Source organism: Callorhinus ursinus, unplaced genomic scaffold (assembly GCF_003265705.2).
Source record: "Callorhinus ursinus isolate GAN/ISIS: 27379988/994484 unplaced genomic scaffold, GSC_fseal_2.0 scaffold11, whole genome shotgun sequence".
Lineage (NCBI taxonomy): Eukaryota > Metazoa > Chordata > Mammalia > Carnivora > Otariidae > Callorhinus > Callorhinus ursinus.
In genome coordinates, this window is record NW_027397073.1 from 20,243,108 (window position 1) to 20,263,854 (window position 20,747).

The 20,747-nt window shown below is 37.6% G+C and overlaps 1 pseudogene; it reads left to right on the forward strand.

Moving 5' to 3' along the window:
* The first annotated feature begins 10,761 nt into the window (after nt 1-10,761).
* Nucleotides 10,762-11,272, forward strand: LOC112835137 (ubiquitin-conjugating enzyme E2 N-like; annotated as a pseudogene).
* Nucleotides 11,273-20,747: the final 9,475 nt, after the last annotated feature.

The window sequence follows — 20,747 nt, forward strand, 5'->3', positions numbered from 1 at the left end:
CCTCAGAAACATATTTATTTCCCCTCAAAGGGGAAGAAAAATCTTAATGATAACATTGCCTAAAATGAGAGAAGTTTAGGTGATTTCTCTGCCCACAGTGAAAATGACTTTTCCATTCCTATGTAGCATGTTTCATATTCTGCTACAGAATTAAACTGTTAATAAGTGGAAAATGTGTGAAAGAAATTTTTTTTTCCAAATTATGATTCACAGTTGGAAAGGATAAGCATTTAAATGTTAATGACAATAATACCATTACTGCTCTGCCTGAAAATAAATCTAGGTAGGAAGAGATCCACCCGTAATTAAAAAGAAATCAGGTTTATGTAACATGGTGTGTCAACTATACTCAAATAAAAAAATTTAAAAAAAGAAAGGAAAAAAGTTAAAAGAAAAATGCATAAACAACAGCCACAAAAAAGAAATTAGGTTTGCCTTAGGATCCTGCTTAAAATTCATACTTCCTATGAAATGTCAAGGTCACACACAACCTTCTCCTGTCATTTAAAGTGGCTTTCAGCACCGTCTGGTCAAGAATAGGACCATCTAACTTGGAGTGAATTGGAGGTTGACATTTCGAATCATATCAATTTTATGGGCTGTTTTAATCTTTTAAAAAATAGTTCAGACTTACAGAAAGGATGACGCTCACTGAGATTCTCCACTGTTGCCATTTTTGCCACTTGGCTTTATCATTCTTGCTCTCTCTCTGTAAGTACGTATCCATACCATTACTATCCTTTTCTTTGAACCACGTGAGAGTATGCTGTCTGTCACTTCGGAGTACTTTAGGGTATATTTCCTACAAAGACTGTCCGCAGCACAGACATCAAAATTACAAGTTACACTGATACATTGCTATTATCTAATTCACTAAATCTATTTCAAATTTTTCCACTTGTCTTAATGATGTCCAGGATCCAACCTAGGGTTACACATTCCATGTAGCTATAAAGCCTCTTTACTCATCAGTTTGGAGCAGCTCCTCAGTCTTTTCTGATCTATTATGGTTTTGACTTTTTTGAAAAATATTGGTCAATGACATCATGGAATGTTCCTCATTTGCAGTTATCTGATACTTCCTCATGAATGAGATTATGCATTTTTGTCAGGAACAGTGTAAATAGGATGTTGTACTCTGTGCCATTTCAGGAGATGGTGTCTTTCAGGTTTCTCCATCGCAAAGTTCATTCATAAGTTGTACTTGTTAATTAATAAGTGTTATTAGTTTGGATTCTACTATGAGGAAGAACTATATCAGTATATGCTCATGGATTCCTATTTTTTTGAAGATTTTATTTATTTATGTGACAGAGAGAGACACAGCGAGAGAGGGAACACAAGCAGGGTGAGTGGGAGAGGGAGAAGCAGGCTTCCCGCGGAGCAGGGAGCCCGACGCGGGGCTCGATCCCAGGACCCCGGTCTCATGACCTGAGCCAAAGGCAGACGCTTAACTGGCTGAGCCACCCAGTCACCCAGGATTCCTTTTTTTTTTTTTTTTTAAAGATTTTATTTATTTATTTGAGAGAGAGAAAGAGAAACAGCATGAGAGGGGAAAGGGTCAGAGTGTGAAGCAGGCTCCCCGCTGAGCCCGGAGCCCGATGTGGGACTCGATCCCAGGACTCCGGGATCACGACCTGAGCCGAAGGCAGTCGCTTAACCAACTGAGCCACCCAGGCGCCCCCTGGATTCCTATTTTAATCAATGAATTATAATCAGTCACTCTCATTATTTATTTCGATGCTCAAATTATCCCAGATCTGGCTAGTGGTAGCTCCTTCCATCTGGATATCTGTCCTTTTGAAAGGTCCCTGATGCTGTTAGAGCACTTCCTTACTTTCTTCTGCAAAAAGATGTTCCAGGAGCATCTTGTCCTTCGCCTGGCTCAGTGCTGGAACCAGCTGTTTCTTCAAGGAGACCTGGTTCATTTTGGTGGTGAATGGTCTTTAAAACCATGCAAGGCTTGCTTACTGCTACTGGCATGTCACTCTTCATTGCCCTCTTAGTGGACAAAGCTTGGAAATATATGTATGGATATGCATACACATACCTGTGTGTGTGTATGCGTGTGTGTGTGTGGGTGTGTATTTATTTGGTGGTTTTCAGAGTGTGGTTCCTACACCAGCAGCAGCATCACCAAGGAACCTGTTAGAAGTGCAAATTATCAGGCTCCATCTCAGATCTACTGAATCAAAAACTCTGGTGGCAGGGCCCAGAAATTTGTGTTTTAACAAGCCTCCTAGGTGATTTTGATGATGTACCTGAAGTTTAAAAACTACAGATCCACTGATAAATTACATGTCAGTGTGTATGTGTGTTGTGTAGATCGGGGGGTCAGTAGTTTTTGATTTAGGCATGCATCAGAATATGTATCTATATACAGTATGTATATATATATATATATATATATATATTTTAAAGATTTTATTTATTTTTTTGACAGAGAGAGACACAGCGAGAGAGAGAATACAAGAAGGGGTGTGGGAGAGGCAGAGAGAGAAGCAGGCTTCCCGCGGAGCAGGGAGCCCGATGCGGGGCTCAATCCCAGGACACCGGGATCATGACCTGAGCCGAAGGCAGACGCTTAATGGCTGAGCCACCCAGGCACCCCTATAGTGTGTATATATTTGCACCTATATTATTTTTTATCTTTCTGTATATATATATATATATCTACATATGTATATATTTATATAAAACTACAAGTTTGCTTTGATTCTTCTAATTCCAATCCAACAACAGAGGGTATTTTCTAGACTATTCTTTTCTATATTTATAGCTCCCCTCTTCGACAGGGAGATACTTTGCTCCCAATTTTCTCAATGTGTATATATATATATGTGTGTGTGTGTATATATATATATATATATATATATATATTTATAGTCACTGTTTGGGTCCATTCCTCTGCATAGACACAAACGCTCAACCCTGGCAGAGATATCACCTTCCCTGGCTGCCTTCTTCCCTCGGCCCCAAACCCTGTTAGCCACCTCCAAAAATATTAGAGAAAGGAAAGGAGGAAGCTGTATTGATTTTTTTTGAGGATGAAACACTATGAAAATAATTTTAAATTAATGTATGGGATGCCAGTATCAGTCGATTAATATTAATTGGAAATTTACTCTTGACGATCAGCTGATAAATATCAATAAGTTTTTCCATCTTTAGCTGGACACTGTTCTTTTCTCTAGATCCAGTCTCTTTTTCAGTCCTTCATTTCCCCTTTATCTCACCTCCATCATTTTTATTATCAGTTTATTGCTCTCATTAAATTGAGATGTGTATACATCACTCGATTTAGTCTACAACCTCTCTCCGTACACAGAGATCTACTGCTTTAGCAGTTGATTCTTGAAACTTGTTCTTTATCTTCTTTTTTTATTTTGATTTTTTATCATTTTTTTGTTTTTTTAAAAGAGAGAGAGAGAGAGCCTGAGAGGATGGTGGGGAGAGGCAGAGGAAGAGGGAGAGAGAGAATCGTAGGCTCCACGCCCAGCTCGATCTCATGACCCTGAGATCATGACCTGAGTTGAAATCAAGAGTCAGCTGCTTAACCAACCCGGCCACCCAGGCGCCCCTTGCTCTTTCTCTTCCAGGCTCAGTTCTCATATGTGTGGATAGAATTTTGCGCAGGTATTGCCATTTTTGAGCATTCATTCAAGAAACATTATTGAGAATGTACCATGACCTTCATTTTGAAAAAGTTGAGTCTGAGGTGCTTTTGAGACACTCAAGTGTAGGTGTCTGGTTGGCAACCGGACATACAGAATGGGATTCAGAGTAGAGTCTTTTGGAGGTGGAAAGAAATAAAATAGTGACTCATCTGCATGCATACAGTGGTACTTTAGGCCGTGCACACAAATGAGATCACCCAGAGAGAAAAAGTGTAGAGTGAGAGGGGAGGGCCTGGGCCTATCCTTCCGGAACTCTGATACAGTTTTTGGTCAGGCAGAGGAGTGTGCATCGAAAAAGAAGTTGGAAAAGCCTGGTCAGAGCATTAGGAGGAAAGCTACGAAAGACTGCATGAGTTAAATACTTTAGCAACGTATCAGAGTCTTTAATGAATGAGGAAGAATGGCCATAGTTCTCCATTTTAGGATGCACACACTTTAGTTCACGTTTTAATGTTTGTAGGTATAAATGCAGCTTTTAGTTGGTGATGAGTTTATTTATTGTGGTCATTTTTTTGCCCTTCCCCTCTTTCTCCCAAGCATTTACTTACTTTCCTGAATTGAGGAGGCATGATTTTCTATCTATCTATCTATCTATCTATCTATCTATCTATCTATCTATCCATCCATCCATCCATCCATCATCTATCTATCTATAGTTGTGTGCCTGACTAGGTTTACTTAAATTTTCAGAGGCTCAGTATCCTCCTATGGAAAAAGAAGGTAATGGTACCGTCTTTCTTCTAGAGATGTTGTCAAGATTAAGTTAGTTAGATGCTATCAGGCTCTTAGTACTTCACTTGGCAAATAGTAAGTGCTTGGTAATGAGTAACTATTTTAATTTTTGCATTTGAGACTTCGCTGCTGCCCATAACAAATGACATGCTAATAGATACCATTGCTGTGGCTTGATAACTAAAGGAGCAGATCCTTTGTGTGTTTAGTTTCTAGATGCACCTGTTTCAGGACACATTCATCTCTGATAGAAGAAAACCATACAGGAATTCCTGAATTGGCTCTTTGAGATTCTTATTGTCCTTTGATTTTATATCTTTGATTAAGTAAGTTGCTAGACTACAGAGTTACTGTGTTATTGTAATACTTTAAAGTATTCAATTAATAAAGAAACTTTAAAAATAATCCCCTTCCTTTATAAAATTATCTATGAAATACAATGGCTGAGAATTCAACCTTTGTTGTCAGGAAGTTCAGATTTACAGTCCTTGCTTTCTACCAGCCTAGGCCTCCTCTGAATTTATGCTTTACTTCGGCAATCATTCACAATTAACCTGCGGAAGATATATGGTATCTCTCTGTGTACAAAGCACAGATATTTCTAAAACCACCCAGAGAAGGGACGAAATATTTGAGTTCCAGGTGTTGTAGAGGCTATTGTCTAGTCCCGAATTTCTTAACTCATTTACACTTTGCTTTTCACAGATAACTTTACATTAATATAGGGTTTTGTGCAGGATGCTTTTTCGGTCATTTTTATTAGTTGCAAAACATGAGTAGTGATATAAATATTTTCGCGTTTGGAGGACAATAAGTTAGGCAGATTTGGCCTCTTCCATAAAGAAACCTTACTTGTAAACTGTCTTGGCCACAACTTTGGTCCCTATGTTTATCCATATTTTTCTTCATAAATAAGAAGCCTTCTTAGGATTCTAGAATGTATTTAGTGCTAAACTCTAATTTAAGGAGCCAAACTATTATACATTCTGGAGTTTTATTTGCAGAGCTTTATATTTCCGTGCCAGATTGTTTGACATTTAAGATGTCCTTGTTTTCAAATTTGAAATGAAGGGTGTGGTGTGAGAGACAGTATCCGAGCCTTAAGGGTCAGCCTCTTGGAATTTTGACGTGGTCTCCATTTGTGGGTTTGGTCAGCACTAGGCAAGCTTATGAAGCAGGTGAAATTTGTCTTATTTATTCTTCCAGACTCTGAATTTTGAATTGTTTTCCAGTCTTACTGGCTCTCTTTCTCCCCTCTCTGTAGGAATGCAGTGGCTCTGTACTCACTCTAGTTTTTTCCCTCATCAAGACTATCAAAACTCAATCCATATCTCAATTACACTGTGTCTTGTTTCTCAAAATGCAGTCAATAGCAATCTACATTAGAGTTATTTGAGAGGCTTGTTGAAAACATAGATTTCCATCCTCATTCCATCAGGATATCTTGGAAATATGCAGGTAATCAAATTTCCCAGGTATATATAAGGCATGATAAATTTTGAAAGCCCTAATTCAAAAAAATTCTCTCTCCAAAGACATTTGCCTTGTAAGAATTTCTCAAGCTGAAGAATACAACTGGAGTCATGCAGTCGTAGGTATTTTTGTGTTGCTGTTTTTTTTTTTTTTCTAGTACCCTAGAGATCAGACTGTGGTAGATTGTATGGATGTTTCTGCATAAAGAATTCTGGGAAAAAATTGATATTTTTAGGATCTGATGAAGTCAGCCTAAATTGAATATTTTACCTGTTATAAGTAACAGGAAAATGAATCAATTGGCTACTTTCTTAGAAATCTGATATTGTATAAAAAGTGATCCTTCCAGTAAAGATGTTGGAAATAACATTTCCTTGTTTTCCTACAGAGAGGGTAAAAGGGACAGATCACAACAGGATGAATTCAAGCTGGATGTTAGGATGAACTTCTGTATTTTTTTGGTAAACCAAAATGCATTTTTGAAGTAATTATCAGGATAATCTAAGCTTAAAAATCATTTGTTTGAAATACCCAGAGAATCATGTCAATAATTTCTAGGAAACTCACCTTATTTTGACACACCACTTTGTAACTTTATGGGGATTGATGTACACTTAGTGACACAAGGACCTAGAATATTTTTTTTTAAGGAATTTATAGGATTTCTATTTCCTTCCTTGAAGTTCCCAAGTAAGTTTATCAAGAGTGCTTCTACATACAAAATTGGTGTGTCCAATTAATTCATTAGGAGGTAGTTGAATTCAGTTGAGGGAGGGATTATTTCGGGTGGCAGGTGTCTCCTTTAGTATGCCAAAATATCAATTTGGTCAATTTCGTTTTTTAGTTTTTATTGAGTTTTTTTTTTTTTAGATTTTATTTATTTGACAGAGAGAGACACAGTGAGAGAAGGAACACAAGGGGGAGCGGGAGAGGGAGAAGCAGGCTTCCCACTGAGCAGGGAGCCCGATGTGGGGCTCCATCCCAGGACCCTGGGATCATGACCTGAGCCGAAGGCAAACGCTTAATGACTGAGCCAGCCAGGTGCCCCTTTATTGAATTGTTTTGGCATCGTGGCATACAGTCTTGGCTTATGCTTTCATTTGAGAAGAATAACTTTTTTGCACATCACTCAGAACACTTCTTCCTAATGCTAACTGGCTAGCTGGGGGTCAACGTGCTGATGCATCTGCTTCTTGATGAAACTTTAACTTTGGCAAGGTGAGAAATGTCACCTTGGGTCAGCCCCAAGTTTTATCTAACTCAGATTCTGCTTCGGGCAATAGAAATAAGGAACTGATTTAGAGAGAGCATGGGGGGCGCCTGAGTGGCTCAGTTGGTTAAGCGACTGCCTTCGGCTCAGGTCATGATCCTGGAGTCCCTGGATCGAGTCCCACATCGGGCTCCCTGCTCGGCGGGGAGTCTGCTTCTCCCTCTGACCCTCTTCCCTCTCGTGCTCTCTATCTCTCATTCTCTCTCTCTCTCTCAAATAAATAAATAAAGTCTTTAAAAAAAATTTATTTTTCAGAGCAGTTATAGGTTCACAGCAAAGCTGAGCAAAAGGTATAGACATTTCCCATATACTGTTGCCCCACACATGTGCGGCCTTTCCCATTATCAAAATCCCCCACCAGAATGGTACATTTGTTACAATTGATAAACCTATGCTGACATGTCATTATCACCCAGATCCATAGTTTATATTAGAATCTATTCTTGGTGTTGTACATGCGATGGGTTTGAATGAATATATAGTGTCATGTATTCTCATCACAGTATCATACAAAATAGTTTTACTGCCCTAAGAATTCTCTCTGCTTCACCTATTTATCCCTCCCTGCTTCCAAACCATGGCAACCACTGATCTTTGTACTGTCTCCATAGTTTTGTCTTTGACAGATGTCATATAATTGGAATTGTATAGTATGTAGCCTTTTTAGATTGGGTTCTTTCACTTAATAATATGCATTTGAGTTTCTTCCATGTCTTTTCCTGACTTCCTAGCTCATTTCTCTTTATTTATGTTTCTTTTTATTTATTTTTTAAAAAGATTTTATTTATTTATTTAATTGACAGAGAGAGAGAGAGAGAGAGAGAGAGAGAGAGAGAGAGAGAGATGGGACACAAGCAGGGGGAGTGGGAGAGGGAGAGAAGCAGGCTTCCCGCGGAGCAGGGAGCCCAATGTGGGGCTCGATCGCAGGACCCCGGGATCATGACCTGAGCCGAAGGCAGTTGCTTAACCAACTGAGCCACCCAGGTGCCCCTCATTTCTTTTTAGCATGTTGCATTTTTTTAAAAAGAAATTTGAACCAAAGAGGATTCTGGACTCTTTCTTCTTTTTGCCTCAATTTTTATCCTTAAGTCTTCACATTCTAGTTACCATTGCCTTAAAGCCAGTTCATGTGCTAGATTAATGTCTTTGTTTTTTCTCTTTTTCCATCTATTTTTTCCCTAGAATTTATTTCGTGCCAGTTGTGGTCTTAGCATTTTCCAGGTTCTGGAAGGCTACTTAAAAAAGCTTAAGGCTGGGGTGTCTCAGTTGGTTAAGCATCCGCCTCTTGATTTTGGCTCAGGTCATGATCTCAGGGTTGTGAGATCAAGCCCTGCATTGGGCTCAGGCTGGGCGTGGAGTGTGCTTAAGATTCTCTCTCTCCCTCTCCATCTGCCCTCCCCAACCCCCTGAAAAAAAAAAAAGCCTAGGATTTTTAAAAAAAAGACAAGATACAATCCTCATTTTTACTTACTCTAAAGTTGTGAAACAGAATAAATGAAAATACTATTGGAAGACATTATTTATTAAGAATTACTATATGTCAGACCTTTAGCTAGACAGGTTTATACACATTAACTTATGTCATCCTTGGAACAACTTTGGAAGTTTGGGATTATTTTTCTTGTTTTACATTATGACAATTTGGGTTAGTAAGAATTGGAATTCGGGGCACCTGGGTGGCTCAGTCAGTGAAGCGTCTGCCTTCGTCTCAGGTCATAATCCCCAGGTCCTGGGATGGAGCCTTGCAGAGGGAGTCTGCTTCTCCCTCTCCGTCTGCTGTTCCCCCTACTTGTGCTCTCTCTCTCTCTCTCAAATAAATAAGTTAATAAAATCTTAAAAAAAAAAGAATTGAAATTCAAACTCAGTCTGGCTGACTTTGCAGTTCATACTCCTTTTATTACACCAAAACTGAACAAAGAGAAGGCACAGAAAAATATCTTAATGGTTGTTGAAGGGTAGATAACTATATGACTATCACCTTAAGCTTCTCAAGTAATAGGATTTTATAATTTCCTTTGCGGTGTAATACAATGTTTACATTGCATGATGTTTTCCTCTTGATTAAGCATTTAACTCCTACTGGCTTTAATCAAACTTTGGTGAATTAGATCAGATATTACCATTTTACAGATGATGGGCTAAATAACATCATAGTCATATAGCTGGCACATAGCTGGGGAACTGGAATTCATTTCTCTGTGGATGTGTTTAGAATGAGCTCGACACAAAATCCTTAAAAAAGTGAAATTTTGAGCAGTAAGTGTAACTGTTCCCTAGATCCCCTATGCTGAACGGGAAGTGGATACTCTGTGTCTCTGGGACTCATCCTCCAGATCATTGCTTTCCTCTTCTGAGGCTGCATGCAGTATCATCAAACAAAATGTTTGTGGAAGAATTTGGGACTCTGAGGGGAAGGAAAAATACAAACGAGTGCCAAAAATGGGGGAAAGAGGTTAGAAAGATGAGTTTAAAGAGTTTGCCTTGGGCTGGCCCTGTTGCCATCTGTCACAATGCTGTTTGAATAATGGTCCTTTTAGCTTTAGAGAGACTAAGAAATATTTAATGATACTAAGAAGTAGATCATATGAATCAGTCTCAGAACTCCGATCTTTACTTATTTTTAATCATCTTCATTCATATGTCTGAAAGTAATTATACAAGAAGAAAAAAATTGTTAAATTTACATAATAACTGACCTGGGGGGGCTGGGTACATTAATTTTATGGTTAAGCTATTTGTCTCTCATAATTAGTTTGATGATATTGATATTTTTAACAAATCATATAAAATAAATGGAGTTGAATGGTACATTATTCCAAATTAAGAATAAGATATAATCTGTTAGTATAAAGCAGTGGTGATTGTGTGTTAGATTCTGGAAAGAAGGTAAGGAAGAGTGATTTAAAAGATGTTTTATTTTGAGACTCCTATTCAGATAGTGATGATATTTAGGAATTGCTGAAAAATAACAGGTTTTGTTCTAAGAAATAAAAGCCAGAGGTAGTTTAAACCCATCTTTTTTTTTCATAGCAAAGTTGTCAGAGGCTATATCTGTATGAAATCAACAGAGGCTTTTTACAGACAAGGTCACCACCTCTGCCCAAGCAATGAGTAGACTGCATCTTTTAGTTTTATTTATATGTTTTCCTCCTGTAAATGTTCAGTCTTTTACTCATATAATAAGCTATGGAAACCTTGGTATCAAAACTTCATAGAAACTGGGAGACCTTATCAGGAAGTCTAAACACAGTTAAGCTTTCAGTAGGCTAATCAAATAATCACCTATGTAAAATGGATTTGTAGATTTCTTGCTTTAGTTTTGTTAAATTTAGCTCTGTTATTTGATGCATATATATTTAGGAGTGATGTCTTGATGAAGTGATTCTCTTATGATTATGAAATGTTCCTCTGTTTCTGTTAGTACTCCTTTCCTTGAAGTCTACTTTGTTTGATCTTAATGGAGCCACAGCCGACTTCTTGTTCAGTGTTTACATGATGGGTTTTTCTATTATTTTGCTTTCAATCTGTTTGTGTCTTTACATTTAAAGTGCATATTTGTGAACAGTATATAGTTGAGTGTTATTTTAAAAAAATTCAATCTCAGAGGCGAGCGGAGCCGAAGTCGAGACCAGAGGCCGAACTCGGGATCTGACAAGATGGCCGGGCTGCCCCGCAGGATTATCAAGGAAACCCAGCGTTTGCTGGCAGAACCAGTTCCTGGCATTAAAGCAGAACCAGATGAGAGCAACGCCCGTTATTTTCATGTGGTCATTGCTGGCCCCCAGGATTCCCCCTTTGAGGGAGGGACTTTTAAGCTTGAACTATTCCTACCAGAAGAATACCCGATGGCAGACCCTAAAGTACGTTTCATGACCAAAATTTATCATCCTAATGTAGACAAGTTGGGAAGAATATGTTTAGATATTTTGAAAGATAAGTAAGTGGTCCCCAGCACTGCAGATCCGCACAGTTCTGCTATCGATCCAGGCTTTGTTAAGTGCTCCCAATCCAGATGATCCATTAGCAAATGATGTAGCGGAGCAGTGGAAGACCAATGAAGCCCAAGCCATAGAAACAGCTAGAGCATGGACTAGGCTATATGCCATGAATAATATTTAAAATCGATCTGATGATGATCGGATCAGATCAGAGAACAGTTCTCCTGTTCTCCTGTTCTGCCAAGACTTCTTCTTGCATTTAAAGGACACAGTCTTAGAAACATTACAGAATAAAAGCCCAGACATCTTCAGTCCTTTGGTGATTAAATGCACATTAGCAAACCTATGTCTTGTCCTGATTCACTGTTGTAAAGCATGAGCAGAGGCTAGGAAGTACCATCCGGATTGTTGTGAAACATTTAAAAGCAGTGGCCCTTCTCTGCTTTTATTCATTTCCCCATCATGGTTTGAGTGTAAAGCACTGTGAATGAAGGTAGTTGTCAGGGTTAGCTGCAGGGGTGTGGGTGTTTTTCTTTATTACTTTTTTTGAGGGGGAGAGATAGTTTTATTTTAATTTTTTGGGCTCCTTTCACCCCTTTTATGGTGATCTAATTGCATTGGTTAAAAGCAGCTAACCAGTTCTTTAGAATATGCTCTCTAGCCAAGTCTAACTTTATTTAGATGCTGTAGATGGACAAGCTTGATTGTTTGAACCAAAATGGGAACATTAAACAAATATCACAGCCCTCACTAAAAACATTGTGGCTTGCTGTCAAGTGTAGAATCCTTCCTTCAAGAAAAAGCTTGTGACCATTTTGTATGGCTTGTCTGGAAACTTATGTAAATCTTATGTTTTAGTAAAATATTTTTTGTTATTCTAAAAAAAAAATTCAATCTCATATTATCTGCCTTTTTTTTTAAAAAAGATTTTATTTATTTATTTGACAGAGAGAGACACAGCGAGAGAAGGGGAACACAAGCAGGGGGAGTGGGAGAGGGAGAAGCAGGCTTCCTTCTGAGCAGAGAGCCCGATGTGAAGCTTGAACCCAGGACCCTGGGATCATGACCTGAGCCGAAGGCAGACACTTAACGACTGAGCCACCCAGGTGCCCCTATTATCTGCCTTTTAATTGGAGCATCTAGTGCATTTATATTTAACATAATTAGTGACATACTTGAGTTTGTCCTGTTTTCTATTTGGTCCATGTACTCTTTGTTTCCTGTTTTGGGTTATTTGAGTATCTTTTAGTGTTTCATTCTATCATTCAGTTTGCTTTTTTGCTAATGCCATTAGGGTTATGTTTTGGTGATTAGGAAATACAAGTGTCCTTAACTTATCATAGTTTACCTTGAATGGATTTATTATACTACTTGTATAAGAAATTTTGATAGTATAATTCAGGTCATCTCCTCTAGAACTCATATATTTTATGTGCTTATATATCATAAACCTCACCTTATGATGTCATTATTTTCACTTTAAAAAAGTGTCTTTCAAAAAGTTAAGAAAATGGATTTAGCAAAGATTATCACAATTTTCAGTTCTGAATTATTCTATCCTGGAATTGCCATATCATATTATTTCACTTTGGCCTCAAATACTTTGTTTTGCATTTCTTATAGAGTATATCTGCTAGTAATGAATTCTTTTTGCTTTCAACTGATCTGAAAATTTTGTTATTTAACTTCAGGTTTTTTTTAAACTTTTTATTTATTTATTCATGAGAGACAGAGACAGAGAGAGAGAGAGAGGCAGAGGGAGAAGCAGGCTCCCAAGGAGCAGGGAGCCTGATGCGGGACTCGATCCCAGGACCCTGGGATCATGACCTGAGCCGAAGGCAGACGCTTAACCATCTGAGCCACCCAGGCACCCTTAACTTGAGTTTTGAAGGATTTTTGTTGTTGTTGTTGGATACAGAGTTCTCGGTTGACAGTGTTTTTTTCTTTCAACACTTTGAAAATATCATATTATTGCCTTCTAGCTTCTATTATTTCTAATGAGAAGTTGTGATGTATAGTGTAATTTCTCTATATGTATGCAATGTGTCTTTTTTCTCTTCTTTTAGGATTTTTTTCCTTTATCTTTGTTTTCAATAGTTTGACTATGATATGCCTAGTGTGAGTTTTTCTGTGTATGTTTGCCATGCTTTGTGTTTACTGAGTTTATTATACATATGAGTTGTTATTTTTATTAAAATTTGCAAAAAATTAAATCCATATTACTTAAAATATTTATTTTTTGTTACATTCTCTTTCTCTCTCCTCTCTCTCTCTCTGGAACTTTTTTACACATATATTAGTCTTTTATTTTGTTTCACAGACTACTGATGCTCTGTTCATTATTTAAAAATTTTTTTCCTTTGTGTTTCAGTTTTGATAATTTCATTGTCCATTTATCAGCTTCATTGACACTTTATCTTATAGTGTGCAATCTTCTCTTAATTCCATGCAGTGAAAATATTTTATTTCAGATTTTTTTTAGCTTTAGGATTTCATTTGGCTCATATTTACTGCTTCTTTATCCATCCATCCTGAAATTACCCATCTTTTTATTATAGCTATCTTTTTATGTACATTTAAAAGCATTTTAATAATTATATTAAAAGTCTTGTCTGCTAATTCAAACATCTTGAATGTCTATGAGTCTGTTTTTATCTACTATTTTGTATTTTGATTATGAGTCAATTTTTCTGCTTTTCCGCATGTCTCGTAGTTTTTGGTTGTATACTAGATATTGTAAATGATATGCTATAGAGAGTCTGGATTCTGTTTCTCTGAAGAGTGTTGATTCTTGTTTTAATATGCAACTGAATTGTTAGCTGGATCATGTTGATCTGTCTAGCCTTCATTTTTGGCTTTCTTGATGTGAGTGTATTTTGGTCTTACCTTTACTCTTAGGACACAACCTTTAGCCTGGTACATGGTTCTTACTTTTAATGAAGTCTTTCTGGAGTTTCAGTGAAAAGCTTGAGTGAAAGATGATGCAACACAATATAATGAAGGCCTCAGTGAGGTCGTAGAAAGGAGGGAGGAAGTAGATATTTGGCAAGTTTTGCAGGATATTGCTTATGAGGAGTAAAAGCAAGAGAAGTGTATAAAATAGAAAATAAAAAAATGGCAGCAGGTTTTTTTTGAGAAAAGGGAAAGTCAATTTTGCTTTCAATTTTTTTTAAAATTTGAAAATAGAGTAAAAGCTCTCTTTTATTAACATTTTACATTGTAAAGGCAAAGTATTATAGGACTTCTTACTAGAGTCATTGAATTTTAGAGCCAGTAGGAACTTTAGAGACCATTCAGTTTTTACCTTCAACAATCTTGGTAATTTAGTTCACCTGTAACTTGTAATTACTGTTCCTTTTATTCAAACAGAGCTGAGTATTGCTAGAAAGTATCTTCTGTTTTCAGTAATGGATATTTTGCAGATTTTTTAAAAAAGATTTTATTTATTTAATTGACAGAGAGTACAAGCAGGGGGAGTGGCGGAGGGAGAGGGAGAGGGAGGAGCAGGCTCCCCGCTGAGCAGGAGATTTTTATAGGAGTTTGGTGGGAAGGGAAAGTTGAACTAGGGCCCACATAAGGTTTCTGGCTTCACTGATATTCTTTTTAGTTATTTAACATCAAAGCATAACAGTTTTGAGAAGTTACTGAGAACCAACTGCAAAAAATTCTCTCCCAAACCCTTCTCTCTTTGTTAATCCATACTAGAAACTTCAAAAATAAAAGAATCCTAAGATACCTAAGATATTCTACCATAGAACATGATAAAACCCTTACTACCTTAGGTATCTTGATGTGTATATGTTATGGTCCTGATGACGAGAGGAGAATCTTGAGCTGGTTCCATTCTTCTTTCACATCCAAGGGGAAGCAGGACTTTTCCTTTTAACACCCACCAGGTTTCCAGGATTCTGCTTACTTCTTCTGGAAATTATAAGTGTATTTGATTGGTGCAAGAGGTTGTTCACACAGGGCAAGTCAGATGGGCGCCAAACAAAATCTTAGAGTGCAGACAGGTATTGTTTCTGTTGGCTGCAGCTGTAGGGAATCTCTGGTTGAATGGCCACTGGAAAGATAATGCGCAGAGCACGAATGGGGTAGGGGGCTGGTGAAGGATGATGCTTCTTCCCTTGGGGCCCTGAGGATTCTGATTCTGCTCCACTTTTCTAGTATCCTCTTTGTGGGCTCCACCCACCTCTCCCACCTGTCTCCAGTCTAGCATCTGTATCAGGATTGGTGGTGGTGGTGGTGGTGGTGGGGGAGTTGGGAGTGGTTGGGGAGCTTTATTTGTATATTCTACTAGATGTTTTATACTTGCCATGTTTTTTTTTCTTCTAAGCCATAGACTTTCAAAACTCAAAAATCAATAAGAAACTCCTTTCCCTCTGTGTTTTCTGCTTTTAAATTCCTTCCCAGAGGCAACACACACAGAATAGCTTAGCAGTTTAAATGGGGAACTGGGCAAAGAGAAAAAGAAACACTGGGCAAAATCACATTGGCTAACATTAATTAGAAAATCAGAAAAATCAGGTGAAAATATTCTAAAAGCATTAAAAATAAGCTGAAAAATAATGCAGCTTAAAAAAAAGCCTGGAAGTTCTCTGCCTCTTTAGAAATACTGTTCAGTAGATATATTGGTGTTTTGTTGACCTTAAATTGTATCTAAAATTCAGACTATGTAAAAAACAAACAAATAAGCACATAGTTAATTGAATGGTGAAAAACATTGAAAACAACCATCAATGTAATTGTTTGATATAATTCACTTTTTCTATTTTTCCCTCAAACTGCTTTTGAGATACATTTGTAGGTAAATTTTATAGCCATTGCTATACATTTATAGCTTAGTAGTTCCTATTTAGAAATTTCCTAACTCACATTCGAGTAAATTTAATGAGCTAAACGGTTTTTAATGGTTTCTGGTTGTGTGTGTGCACATGTGTGCATGCGTGTGCGCGCATGTGTGTGTGTATGTGTGTAGGCTCTCAGCGTCTATATAATGATCCCTCATTCATGAAATCCATAAAAAAATGAGAATGTGAAGACATTTTTTAGGATATTATCAGAGGAGGAAACACCATACCTTACTGCAAATTTGTTTAGATTCTGTTTTTCACTATGCTTACAAGATTTAAGATGATGCTCGGTTCTAAAAACAGTACACATAGGCTTCCTTAGGAGGCACATTCCATGATGTTTTAGGAGGATCTTGTGAGCCCCGATGTGACTATTATTTGTGCTAAACCCTGCTCAGGTATAAGGACTCCCTTGGAGTTTAGGTGTCTTAGTATCATTTCAAAGTCATATACTCGGTTCAGTGTGGGGTAGTTGGTGCTGGAAATGGGGAAACTAATGTGTCAAAAAATCTGATAACCTGCCTCGGTCTCCTTAGCATAAAATGAGAGAGTTGGAATGATAATCTCTCATGTCCTTTGCAGATCTAAAAACAATAATTCTATTTCACTTTGTATACATATAATAGAATTAGAGAGAAGGCTGGTGTCCTGAAACACCATGTGTTTCACTTGTGTTTCTAGGCAGGGCTCCATCTAAATCACTTTGGACAGATGCTTTATCTAAGCTGCTCTAAAAGATCTTCAGGGACCATTCTTGATAATTCCATCTGCCATTTAACTCTATCAAGAATTTTCTTCTGTCTATAGCTACACTGTGTCTCGAGCACTGTAATTGCTCAGTAACTACAGGCTGATGATGATTCTAATACTCTACCTCTACCTGTTATGCTGTAGTCAAACTCCACTTTGTCAAGTTTTTTCTCAGCAGATTCAGAAAGTAAAGATGGGTTAGGGGCACCTAGGTAGCTCATTCAGTTAAGTGTCCGACTCTTGATTTTGGCTTAGGTCATGATCTCAGGGTCCTGGGATGGAGCCCTGCCTTGGGCTCCTTGCTTAGTGGGGAGTCTGCTTCTCCCTCTCCCATTGCCCCTCTCCCCCATTCGTGCTTGCTCTCCCTCTCAAATAAATAAATAAGATGTTTAAAAAAACAAAGTAAAGATGGGTTACTTATGACTTTGGGCTTTATTGTATGTGGGAACAGGAAGGAAGTAGTTTGTTTCCTTCCCTTTGTTGATGGTTCTTGGAGAGATTTTGGTTGTGTCTGTGTATCTCAAAATCATCCAGATGAATAGGGCAATACAAATGATGTGTTGATGCCCTGTGACAATATTAAGAAGAATATAGAAAATCCTGGTTTTCTTATTCTAAAAATGGTTTTTAATACCTTGGTTATTTAATGAGCAAATCCATGTAAAAGATTTCATAATCTGTTAAGTGCTCTACAGATAGGAATAATTATTATTTTATTTCTAGTATTGTTGATTAATTGAGCTGGTTTCTTCTGAACTCTCACCCATCTACCCTTTTGGCCAACTAGCTGACTGTGGTTAGGGGTACACTTTTACTCCTTAGGTGTAAGAAGATAGAATCAATTAGTTCCATCACTTCAAATATTAACTTAGTATTTAGTATAGGACGACAAAGGGAATGTACATATCATCCTGTCTTTAGGGATTTTGCCATCTTTTGTGGTTAGAAGAACTATGGCATTTATGAGAACAATGACAAGCAAGCAGTGCCCAGAAAGATGGCTCTGTGCCTATTTCCTTGAGTCCCTCAGGTCAAGTTGGCAATGCCTCTCATGCTCCCATAATACACTCTTCCATGATCACATTTCTAACTTTAAATTATAATTATTTGTTTATTGTCTCTTTTCCCCATTGGGTTATAAATTCTGAAAGAGTAAGGTCCATGTTTGTTCATCAGTGTCTCGTATAATAGCTATTGCATGTAAGTGCTCTCTTGTATATTTGCTGAATTAATGAGTGAAGATGTGGAAAGGTAGGGTAGGAGACTCCAAAATGGGAATTTGCTAAATATATTCCCTTAGGAGATAGGCAAGATGATCTAAAGACCATGGAAAGAAAATATTAGCCTATTTATTTTTGTATTTGTTTCTTACCTAAAGATTTTACGTTTTGTGTGTGTTTTGCAATGTTCATGCTGTATTAGTTCAGTAGTACATGTCTATATTTATAAAATGGTATAGTAGGTTGAAGTTGGCTTCATATTTTTTGACGTGCCTCCCATTGAAAGGCAGGGATCTGTATCCCCTTCTCTTGAATCTGTACTGGCTCTTTGACTGTTTTGGTTAATAGATTATGAAAATGACACTATGTCAGCTTCTGTGCCCAATCCTTAAGAAACTGGCAGCTTCTAGTTCATCTTATGGAGAATACTCACTCATGAAGTCCTGAGTCACCATGTCAGAAGTGGGATTACTCTGCTGGGGAGACCATGTAGAGAGGCTCTGAGATCTCATGGAGAAAGGGAGGGGCCCACCTAAATCTAACTGTCCCTTCCAAGGCACCAGGCTTATGAGCAAAATGGTCTTGTATCCTTTAGACCAGCCTGGCTGAGCCATTAGTGGGCTCAGTGAGAGACTCTAGTCGAAGAAACAGAAGAATTACCCACTGAGACCTATCCTAATTCAAGACCAACAAAATCATGAGCTATAATAATATGGTGGTTGTTTTAAAGCACTAGGTTTGCGAGTAGTTTGCTATATAACAATAGATAAGCAGCACTATATAGGGGGACTTTTTTTTAAACCAAAGGGGGTGCACGATCAATAGTAACCACTGAGTTAAAGTAACAGGGGATTAATGTGGTCAACACATGTGAGAATGATTTCTTGGTTCTCAGTTTTCTATTTACTACTAAGTTTAACAAAGATAGACCTACATGGTTGGTAAGCTATTCAGTCAATTGTAAGAGTGCTATGTCTGCAATTTCCCAGCCGTTGTTTAAAATGTTGTTTTCAATTTCAAATGACTAGGTGTTTTATAGATATAGCCAAAGAATGTTAAAAATTATTTCATACTTGCAGGCCCTAATCCACTATGCATGATTCTGAGGGTTTGGACTTCTATCTTAGCAGGGCTTAGAAATGCAAGGAGGATAAGCTTTGAAGTTAGGCATATCTAGTTTCGCTCAGTTTGGGATCTGTTGCCTCTAGGCTTGTAGGACTTGATCAAGTTACTCAATTCCTCTGAACTTGAGTTTTCCTCCTGTAAAATAGGTAAGTTCCTAACATACTTACATTGAAGAGTTGTGAGGCTTAGTAAGTGGACAAGAAATTATATCTTCTACTATTATTACTTTTTTGGGTTATTTTATTGACATTGAGGTTTTTAAAGCAAAAGGTTTAAATTTAGCAAACAGTGGCATAGCAACATGGATTATTACTATACTCCGATTTCACAAATATTTTTGTTTAGCACTTGAACATACTTGAAACATAGCCATGGATATTTTTCAACCAAGACATCCGTTTCAAGTGGGAATGATGTGGTTGAGAGAGTTAATTAGTTGAGAGTGGCTTCTCATTTCGGGCCAACTTAACCCACTTGCCCAGGAAGAGTTATGACTGTAGCCAGATGAATGGTAAAATATGGCTTTTAAAATTGTGATCTTTTAAGTGTTTATTGGGCAGAACTATTATCTATCAAACATTACATATCTGATATCACTAAATATGTGGTCACATATTTATGTGCTCAATGTATTTGTGTGATGATGAGGGTGAATTTATTTTTCTAAGTGTTTATTCCTTTATAATGATATAAAGTTGTCTATTTTTTTTTCTGAGTATATTATGCAGTTAAGATCAATCTGCTGAACACTGAATTGTGGTACATGAGGAAGGGCGATATCTTGGCCCTAAGTCAATCTATACAAACTTACTGTTTTTAATTGCAGGGAGACATATAATTTACCATCTTAACCATCTTTCAGTGTGTGGCACAGAAGTGTTAGCTGTATGTTCCTTGTTGTGCAACAGATCTCTATGCCCTTTTCATCTTGAAAATATGAAACTCAAACCCATTGGACATCAACTCCTCTTTGCCCTCTTCCCCTAGGCCCCTGGTAGCCATCATTCTACTTTCTGTTTCTAAAGAAGCTTATTATTTTTATATCTAAGTCTTCACCTTCTGCTCCCTTCCTTGGGTCTATAGATGATACCACTATTCACCTAATTCCCTCAACTCACATCTCTGCAATTTATCTTCAGCTTCCACCCTGACTTGATCATGCTTGTCAAGTAACTGTTCAGTTAAATGTCTTGAATAGTCTCAACATTATTTTGCTTTCCAGAACAATATTTTTCACTCCGTATACAGACCCAGTCTCGGTGGCAACCTGGCCCAGAGATTCACAATATTTTTCCAGGTCACCTTTGAAAACTTTTGATTAGGAACCCTCGGATACCATACTCCTTCAGGTATGGTCTGAGGCCATTTCCTACAGCCACACATTGACAGAGTTTGGTCTTCTTCTTCTTCTTCTTCTTTTTTAAAATTTTTTATTGTTATGTTAATCACCATATATTACATTATTAGTTTTTGATGTAGTGTTCCATGATTCATTGTTTGTTCATAACACCCAGTGCTCCATGCAGAATGTACCCTCTTTAATACCCATCACCAGGCTAACCCATCCCCCACCCCCTGCCCTCTAGAACCCTCAGTTTGTTTTTCAGAGTCCATCATCTCTCATGGTTCCTCTCCCCCTCTGACTTACTCCCCTTCATTCTTCCTCTCCTGTTATCTTCTTCTTTTTCTTTTTTCTTAAAATATGTTGC